Source organism: Mytilus californianus, unplaced genomic scaffold, assembly GCF_021869535.1.
Source record: "Mytilus californianus isolate M0D057914Y unplaced genomic scaffold, xbMytCali1.0.p SCAF_22, whole genome shotgun sequence".
NCBI classification, from domain to species: Eukaryota; Metazoa; Mollusca; class Bivalvia; order Mytilida; family Mytilidae; genus Mytilus; species Mytilus californianus.
Window position 1 is genome coordinate 1,772,253 of NW_026262671.1, and position 10,950 is coordinate 1,783,202.

Below are 10,950 nucleotides of genomic sequence, written 5' to 3' on the forward strand. Positions count from 1 at the left end.
ATTTGTTAAAGTTAACCCTTATAGATCAATAACAATACTTACACTTCCTGAATAGTTACCATACTAGTACTTCTCTGAATTGTGTCTATTTTTAGTAACAAGCTAATTTGCATAATTGAATAAAATTAGCTAAAAAATCCTTCAAATATATGTTTAGTTGAAAGTACTTTAAAAGTCACCAAATTAGTTCTATTGGGTTTCTTGCCATTTATATTGTGGAAATATATATAAAAGATCATAAATTATGCATTTTTAAAGCATTTTCTATTTATTTGCACTCTTAAAGGGTGCTCTCTTTAATGCCTTATTTTGTATAAGTCATTTACTAGCCAATTCACTGGTTTTCGAAAAGGTGAGCACATAAATACATGAAATAAATTTCTTTACACACCTTTTTATTGGAATAAAAAAATATAAAAAATCCACCCTTGGAAAATTAGTAGAAATAGCCTTATTTTTAACTCTAAAACCCCACCTCAAGCCTTTTCCCACACTTTTTCTAAACCAATTTTGGGTATATATCAAACAAAATATGATGTTATTATCATTTTAAATGTTCAATTTTGAACATTTCAAAGATTTTATTCAGATAAGATACTTTGCAAATGTATAACATCTGAATAAATAAGATATTGTAACTTTCACTAAATAATTGTTATCAAGAGTTATCTCCCTTTAAATTGTTCTCCATAAGACTATAAAGAAGGTAACTGCTCAGATGCAGACCTCCCTGACACTAACAACTAAGCCTTCTTGTGTTAGTAGGACCTTACCTAAGCTCTTTGAGTGGCATAAAGATACATCACACTTTGTATTGATGTCAATGTTGCAATATGAAGAGAAAATTCTTGAGTTTTCTCACATTTTGTCAGCTCAGTGCTTCTGCACGAAAATGTCCTGTCACTGAGTGTCAGATATTACAGAAACGTAGAGCTGACTCAGAGAGATTATGTTGAGGTGAAGTGAAGAAGGAATTTAGTTTGCTGTTGCTATTATGACCACAACGAACGTCGAGTTTAAAGCAGGTCTTGGACTTCCGTACAGAAAACTGAACAGACACATACAGCATGTAAACTACAGCAGGTAAATATAACAAATGAATCATTGTCTGCATATATAATATTAAGCACTAAAGAAGGGTCTGCATATACACATCCATCCTGACCAGGGGGTTCGAGGGGTTAGTATGAAGCCCCCCCCCCCCCCGTAAAACAACTAGGCACTGTGTAAGTCAATGTTCTGTTATGGTTGTATTGCGAGTCAATGCATATGTATCCTCCCTATGGAAATTCCTGGCTACAGAATGGGGCCTGTGATACAATATCTATAGTTATAAGGAAATTTAACCGCAGCTGTAATCCTTTTACAGTTTAGGATTCCAAGTCCAGAGTCTATGACGAGCCCAATTAAGAAAATCTCTCCGGGGGTGGATGGAAAAGGGGGGGGGGATTTCCTTGGTAACAGTCACCAGGGACAGTCTATACTTTGTTAGAATAGAAAGTCCCTGCAGTCACTTTTTTTGTGACAAATACATATACCCATCATGTATACATGTACATAAATATTAATGTCATGAATGTAATTTTGGCAAGATATATAATAATACATGTATTTACATATATTTCCAATAGGCAATACTTTTTTATATGCCCGTTTATGGGACTTATTATGGTATAAATTTGTCTGTAAGTCCAGCCGTCCATCTGATATGGCATTGAGAAGTTATTGAACTTTTATTTTTGTAACAGCAACAGGCGCTAATGGCGAAGCTGTTCATTTGTCTCTTATATTGCAAACATAAATGACATATGTACCAAAACCCAATATTAGGCATTACATTTTAGTATAATTTTCGATCAATAATGTTGCAAGATTTTTTGTGAAAAGAGCTTAAGTTGTTTACAATTAACAAATGATTAAATACATAAAATAAATAAAAGGGTTAATAAAGTCAGCAACCTAATGACAAAAGTTTCCCAAGTTAAAAACATTGGTGATATATATATCCTTCGTATGTATTATCTATCAACATGCAGATTACAATAACAGGTGTAGTACATGTATCATCTATGTCAAGCTCTAAATTGTTCGTTATCTTTCATATGAACTGGGAATTAATTTAACAGAAACAGTGGTTGTCGTTGGTTCTTGTCTGTCATATATATATTGGTTTTTCGTATATTGTTTTGATATGAAAATATACTGTTAGTTTTCTCAGTTGACATTCTTCATGTCAAGGACTTATAACCAGCGATTCTATATGAGTATGGGTTTTTCTCATTGTTGAAGGCCAAATGGTTGCCTCTTATTGCTTACATGTAGTGTATACATGCACTTCATTTGAACTTTGGTGGATAGTTGTCTCATTGGCAATCATACCACATCTCCTTATTATTATTATAACAATCTGCTAATAATCCCTCATTTTCAATTGTCAAAATTTACACTTTTTGTTTAAAACAATTATCCATCATTATGCAACATAAATGTGGATTGTGTCCACCTGTGGACACAGATGATGCCCCCGCTTGCATATCATATAGTTATAAAGGGACATAACTGAAGAACAGTAAAAGTGACGCTATCCAAATTTGAACGTGATCTATGTTTTGTGGTAATAAGCATTGTGTGTAAGTCTTATAACATTTGGTTGAGGCTAACTTAAGTAGAGACCAGAAACGAAAAATTCAGCAATTTTTCTATTTGTAAACACGCATAACTCTAGAACGGTTATGTATAAGTTTTATAACATTTGATTGAGACAAACTAAAGTTAGAGAACGGAAACGAAAAATTCAGCAATTTTTATGTTTATAAAGGGACATAACTCAAGAATGGTAAAAGTGACGCCACCGAATTTCGTACTTCATCTGTATTATGTAGTAATAAGCATTGTGTATAAGTTTCATAACATATGGTTGAGGCAAACTAAAGTTAGAGAACGGAAAAAATATTTGTACTTGATCTTAGTTTTGTGGTAATGAGTATTGTATATAGGTTTCATGATGTTTGGTTGGGGCAAACTTAAGTTACAGAATAGAAACTAAAAATTTAGCAATTTTTCGATTTATAAAGGGGCATAACTCAATAATGGTTAAAGTGACACTACTCAAATTCAACTTGATCTGTGTTTTATCAGTGGAAGGCAAAATTAAACATTGTATTGTATAAAGCATTAATTGTAGTTGATTTAACTATAATCATGGACAAAGGAAGATAACTTCAATTTTAAAAATCACTTGAATAATGACATTGATATTTTTGGAAAAAAAATGAAAAATTTAGCAGTTTTTCCATTTGTAAAGGGGCATTACTCTAGAACAGTAAAAGTGACGCCCCCAAAATTCAAAATTAATCTGTGTTTTGTGTTAATAAGCATTGTGTATAAGTTTCATAACATTTTGATGAGGCAAACTTAAGTTAGAGAACGGAAATGAAAAATTTTGCAATTTTTCCATTTATAAATGGGCATAACTCTAGAACATTTAAAGTGACGCCACCAAAATTCAAACTGTATCTGTGTTTTGTGGTAATAAGCATTATGTATAAGTTTGATAACATTTGGTTGAGGAAAACTTAAGTTAGAGAACGGAAACCAATTTTGGGACGTACGTACGGATGGACAAGGGTAAAACTAAATAAAAAATAATTTTTCTTCTGAACTGAGATTAACTTTAGGTATGAGACCTTGATGTTTAGTACATTTGTACTAATTACTCTTTCTATCATGTAATATTGAATTTTTGGTTTGCACTCCGTCTATCTATCTGTCTGTCTGTCATTCCTTCAGTTCGGGAAATCAGTTTTCCTCACTTTTTTTTCTTTGTGCTTGAAAATATTGATTTGATATTTGATATCTATTTTCGTCATGACAAGTTACAGATCAAGTTCAAATTTAGTTCCGTTCCGATGATTTTGTCCAGAGTTATGGTCAATAGACCTAATAATTTCACTCAAATACTCAGGTTTCCGCACATTTTTATATGACCGCAAAAAACTTTGCGGTCGTATATTGGTATGACGTTGGCGTCGTCGTCGTCGTCCGAAGACACATTGGTTTTCGCACTCTAACTTAAGTTTAAGTGAATGGATCTCCATGAAATGTTACCAAAAGGTTCAATACCACAAAAGAAAGGTTGGGATTGATTTTGGGGGTTATGGTACCAACAGTTAAGGAATTAGGGGCCAAAAAGGGGGCCAAAAATAAGCATTTTTGTAACTTCCAGACATAACTTGTGTGTTAGTGTATGGATCTCTCTGACATTGTACCACAAGGTTCCATATCACACAGGGAATGCTGGGATTGATTGTGGGGGTAATTTCCTCAAAATATTAGGAATAAGAAGCCAAAAAAGAGGCAAAAAACAAGCATTTTTCTAGTTTCATGACAATAACTTGTGTGTTAGTGTATGGATCTTTCTGAAATTGTACTACAAGGTTCCATATCACTAAGGGAAAGCTGGAATTAAGTTTTTGGGTAATTGCTCAAAATGTTTAGGAATAAGGGGTCAAAAAGGGGCCAAAATAAGCATTTGTCTAGTTTCCAGACAATAACTTGTGTTCAAGTGTATGGATCTCTCTGAAATTGTACTGCAAGGTACCATACCACAAAGGGAAGGCTGGGATTGATTTTGGGGGTAATTGGTTCAAAATTTTAGGAATTAGGGGCCAAAAAAGGGGCAAAAAACAAGCATTTTTCTAGTTTCATGACGATAACTTGTGTGTAAGTGTATGGATCTTTATGAAATTGTACTACAAGGTTCCATATCACAAAGGGAAAGCTGGGTTTGAGTTTGGGGGTAATTGCCCTAAACATTTAGGAATTTGGGGCTAAAAAGGGGCCAAAAAACAAGCATTTTTGCAGTTTCCAGTCAATAACTTGTGTTCAAGTGTATGGATCTCTCTGAAATTGTACTGCAAGATACCATACTTCAAAGGGAAGGCTGGGATTGAGTTTGGGGGTGATATAAAATTGGGGGGAGGGACTCTTTTTTCCTTTTTTTTTTTCTTTAAAATTTTTCATTTTAAGTTGGTTATTTTTTATTTATATATAAAAGCAAATAATAATGATATGGTTTGATTTAAAAAAAAATTGAAATATTGGGGTTCTTTGATATGCTGAATTGAACAGTGTATTTAGATTCTTAATTTTTGGTCCTATTTTCAAATTGGTCTACATTAAGGTCCAAAGGGTCTAAAATTAAACTTAGTTTGATTTTAACAAAAATTGAATTCTTGGGGTTCTTTGATATAATGAATCTAACCGTGTATGTATTTATACATTGGATATTGGACCATAATACTAAGGTAAATTAAAACTTTTTAAGTTCTTAGACCACATTCATTCTGTGTCAGAAACCTATGCTGTGTCAAATATTTAATCACAATCCAAATTCAGAGCTGTATCAAACTTGAATGTTGTGTCCATACTTGCCCCAACTGTTCAGGGTTCGACCTCTGCAGTCGTATCAAGCTGCGCCCAGCGGAGCATTTTATTTATCATGCTTGTAGATATTGACTTGATATTTATTACAATACACCATGCCAAGTTATAGATCAAATATAGCATTTTGCTCCAGTATAATGAAATTTTAACCAGTTGGGGACTATGTATTGCCATGCATGATACTATACTCTCTCACTCTCATAATTATTGTCATGATTGAAATTCGTTATTTTAAAAATGAGTAAAAGTAAGTTAAAATTTAAATTAACCAACTCTGTTTACATTACAATGTTAACCATGCAGGCGAAATCGAAATTGTTCTCAGGGCCGGAATACATGTATTTTTAAGGTTGGGATTTAAAAATCTAATTTAAAGTTATCATATTAGTATGTACATACATGTACATGTATAGTTACATCAGTTTTTTGCACACATCACGCACATGAGTAAAAGGAGATGTGGATTATATGTCAATGGGACAGCAACCTAACATCATTGTCGATTGTATTAAAATTGTTTTTTTATTATATATAAGATGTTGTTTCTTTCTGTCATAATTTGGTTTCTGTTCAAAAGGGTTATATTTGTATATCTAACAATGTAATTTTTTCATGTTTCAGGTCGTCCAGGCTATTCAGTGAGCACATACTTCCGAAGCTATTCATTGCTAGAGCAGTATAACTTATATGTACAATGTACAAGAAAACAAGCCGCCTATGAATGAAATTTCAACAGTCAAAGCTACTTACTGTTTAGCATGATGCACATGTTAATTTTTTTCTGTTCATGTCCTGATCTGCATAAATCATGATAGAAGTTGTGGAGAAATTTCATACTTGAAAAAACATGTACAAAATGTTTCAAAGGGATAGGACAAGACTGAATATCCAGGCTTCAAAGTGCAAATGTTCATGTGTGGATATGGTCGATATATTGAACTTAGCAGTTACGTAAGATACTGAATAAAATGTCAGCAGATATTCAGAAAATGGAGTTTGAAAGGCTACATCGCAGTAAGAGAAAAGTATTAAGATTCACACTGCAAGTCCAAAACTACTTATACATGTATCTGTGAAGCTGATGTAGAACTGGAAAAATTCCATATTTTATGTAATCATGGTATTTAGTCATAATCAAAATAATGAAGCTCCAAATTACATAAACTACAATAGTTGCCTAAGTTGGATAATTTTTGAAAAAGGAAACTGATTAATAACTTAACAAACTAAAAGAATCAATGCATACTTTCTGTACGAAAAATCAGAGACCTCAACCACCAAACAGTTAGTTTCTGAAAATGAAAGTGAATAAGTGACGATAGAGAGAACCTACCCAAAATAAGAATAATGCTATTCATGGTAGATATTAGATGTGCTGATCTTGTTTTTGTGAATATACAATGAGAATTATAAGCCAGAATGGATGTGACAATTCATAGAATAGTACAAAGACAATGATGTGGCTACTTTTGCTGTAAACTGAGAGTTGGTCAGTTTTTGCCAAGTCAGCTGGTATCAATAATTTTATGAACTATAAATTCTATAATCATGATAAGATTAATCATTTGAATGTCATTATGGGCTATTAAAAAGAAATGTAAAGGATTCAGTGTCTTATTGTATAAAAACAAACAAAAAAAAAAGCTAAAATTTTGTGTAATTTACACTGGAAAAAAAAAGATTCTGATGGGTTTTTTTAGTTAAAAATTTATAAAAAAATATTCTGTCATCACCTTTTCAAACCTGACCTACATGTAACCAAGCTCTTTTCATTTTGACTAATGTTAGGATTTGTGTTTTTCTAATTTTACAGTCTCCATATCAGGTACTATTGGACCAAAATATTGAATAAAGGGCATAATCACACACAAATTAATGTTCATGAGTAGCATGGAAAATTTCCAACAACATTACATTTGAATAAATATGCTGATCCAGCACATTTCTGTGCTTATATTTCATTATGATTATTAAAGTACATATAAAAGCAGGTGCCAGATATACTCAAGGAAACAGGTTAAAGACAAAACATGCAATTAGCAGTTTCAAATTGGAGAAACTGGATTTTGAATCTAACCGTCTTTTTTTTTCATTTGTAAAATAGAGCTTTCCATGAGAGCTTTTAGTACTTTGATTATCGTTTTCACTATGATTTTGCTTTGAATTAATAAGAAACAGCAGTTGAAGTATAAAATCACTCATTTTGATAAGAATTGCACCCTAATTTGTGACTTTGTGTTAAGAAAAAGATTTTGTTACATGAAAATTTTTATAAAAATACTATAAAAAATAGCCGTACAGTGATATATAATAAATATATTTCTAAATATTTGCCGTGGGTGGATTTTTTATATTTCTTTAAGCTATCATAGTTGTTCATTTTGATATATTCATCTTTTAATTACAGCTTCACCTTTTCTATATTTTCGCATTTCCTCAGGTCCTAAATTTGGTAAAATAGCCAAATCCTCAAACACCTGTTTAATAAATATAGAGGCCCTACTAAAAACAAATTAGTATAAATTTATTACTTACATGATTTTATTTCCTTAATAATGTTTTATCACATGCATTGGGCAAAAAAGATATTTATCATGGCTAGAACTGATTATTTGTTGGATTAAAATCCATAAAAAAACCTTGAATTTGGAAATTTTCCCGTAAAAAAAGGGTGAAAATAGATGGCGCTGTAAAACTCTGCTATCCGATAAATTTTAAGAAAAAAATTTGGCAAGTGATATTGGCATGGCCTAAGTGTTGTGTGTACCAAATTTCAAGAGATTCCGCAAAATTCACTCCTGGACACTTTTGCATGGTTTTCTGTGAGACAAGCTCTTAAGTATTTTTTGGCGATCAGTTTTTATTGGTTTAGGCCCACGGAGTGCCATGCATGTGGAACCACCGACCTTCGACAGGAAAACTTGCAATTCCCGTCAACAATACATTAATTATATTTATGAGTATCACGGACGAAAGTACTTTGTACGTGTCACACAAAAAAATAACAATCAGCATCATAACCTTTTGTAAAAGTAGGCAACCTCTTACCAAACAAAGCAGTTTTGATATTAATGTTTACTTCAGCTACATGTTACAAATACATTTGCTTAATAGAAACTGAAATGTAAATGCATTTGAACCACTTTCATTTCAAATTTAATTGGTCATGGTTTTGCATTATTTCAATGTAGATGTGCCACATAATATTTTCATTTAAATCATTCAGAAAAACAGAGCGCTATTTTAGTAGATCATCTGTCAAGCATTGATTGAACATTGGCATATTAAAGATAGTATATGTACATTAAGAATATATATGGTTAAAATGAATGTATTTTATTCTAAATATTTATACAATTGTGAGAAATGAAAATTGTGGTTGAATTATCCAGTTTTTTAACTGGTTTTATATCATCTAAACTCAAAGTTTTTTTGTGGATATATAGTTTCCACTAAGCCCTCTGTTGTTGGTTTGACAGCGACTTTTTGTGATTTTCTTACTTTATTTTTTTATTTTTTTCGTTTTGGGTTACTAATGGTTCGAAGATCTCGCAACAATAATAAGTGATATTAGTTGGCATGGGGATAAAAACGTACAAAATGGTATGTTTAAGTGTAAAAAACATGGGTTAACACAATCTGACTAAAATTCAGATCAATCACGGCTCGCCTGCTCATATATCGTATGAGGAGGATAACGAAATCAGAGATGTACATTTTAATTAGATTGGGGTTAACTTTATAAGATAGCCTAAAAGCAGGTATGTTATGGTAAATTTGAAGTGCTTACTATTTTGAATTCTATTTGATTATGTGTATAATAAAAACAATCCCTTCATGTACAACCTCCATATGTGCACTTTTAAACTTGAAACTTCACTACAATTTACCAAGAAATGTTGGAGGAATATTCCTAAAAACACTTCACCGAAATGTGCGAACACTACCTAAACCCGGTGAAGATCACAGTTGCTTAGGAATGGTATTCAATCTTCCACAATATGAATTTTCAGTCATGTTTGATAAAACAACTAATAAAGTATATAATGATGGGCTAAAATTAAACGGATTTGTTATTGAAAAGCGCATAGTACAAACAATTTTCATTCGAATATTGAACGAGAATAAACTTCGTAATATGTCTTTCAACATCGGAAAACTATTCGTTACTAAATATATCTTTTTTGTTCCTTAAAGTTTTTCCATAACTTTTTTTCAAATATGGTTAATCATTTTCTGCCGATATTGACGATATTATCTAGCCAAAAAAAAAAGATCCCTATTTGCAGATGGTGTTTTTAGGGCAACTGCAAAAGCTTCATTAGAAGGCTGCATCCTGACCTATAACATATTAATTGCAGTTTAAAATGATGAAAAACATTCCCTTAGCCTATAAACGATAAATCTATTCTTTTTTTTGACATGTCAATATTCAAACCTCAGGAAAAAATTGCTTTTATTGCATTTTAATAATTTTTTGAAGTTTTTTCAAGAAATGTAATTTTCTATAAATTTTGCGAAATCAACAATTTAGTTTGCATTTGATTTGGAATTATGGTATTTTGTTTTATAAGGTTCGGATGATTTTTAGATAAAAAAATATCATACATGTACCAGAAAATGGCATTTTGTTCAATTCTAGCAAAATTTAGGAATATTAGGAATGACCTTGATTTAACGAAAATTGCACCATACGAATTATTGACAAAACAGAAAGTACAGTTAAAAAGCTTTCGAATGATATATAATATAGCCGTATGTTAGGTGGGTGCATTAAAAGTCGGTAACTAAGCGTCTTTGTTGGTAAAACAACTGATGAGAATGGACGATATCCGGAAAAGAAAATAATTGATTGGCTTATGTTTGTGATTTGTTAAAGATACTATTAAGGATCTAGTTACATATTAGACATCCATTATCGTTTTTTATAACGAAAACAAAGTACTTTTGTTAGGCCACGCGGCCTTGTGGTATTAGCCTGTTAGTGCTATAATATGATTGAAAAACATCAAATCTATATTATTTCAAAAGGATAATAGGATGTGATGTGCTGAATTAAATTACACTAATCCCCCACCCCATTTTTAATCTAATATGCAATAAACATAAGGTCGAGACAGGCGGCGTGTTGTCAATACTGATGAATGCAAATATCTATATCAAATATATTCTTCGTACACTGCATGTTATTAAGTCATATATTGGTTTAATACATAATTTCCCTCTATTCTGCAGTTCTCGAAACCGTTAAAAATTGATATTGGATGCCAAATTTGCCTTTTCTTTTTTCAAGTATTCACCAATTAAACTTACATTTAGCGCATGGTTTAAATATTATTTTGAATGAATTTTGGTATAAACAATGAGTAAAATTCCAACCGATCACTCAGGACAATGAATGTTAATAAGTTCAAACAATTTATACAAACAAATGTTATATTTTTAATGCAAACTCATCTACCCGTAACAACATGGGATTTTCGGTGAGAACCTTAGATTTAACTA

At 31.7% G+C, this 10,950-nt stretch overlaps 1 long non-coding RNA gene across 1 annotated transcript; it reads left to right on the top strand.

Moving 5' to 3' along the window:
• The first annotated feature begins 495 nt into the window (after nucleotides 1–495).
• Nucleotides 496–7,050, top strand: LOC127732084 (uncharacterized). Its single transcript, XR_007996052.1, has 2 exons — nucleotides 496–1,083; nucleotides 6,067–7,050. It is a non-coding gene; the product is annotated as an uncharacterized LOC127732084 (long non-coding RNA).
• The last annotated feature ends 3,900 nt before the right edge of the window (nucleotides 7,051–10,950 follow it).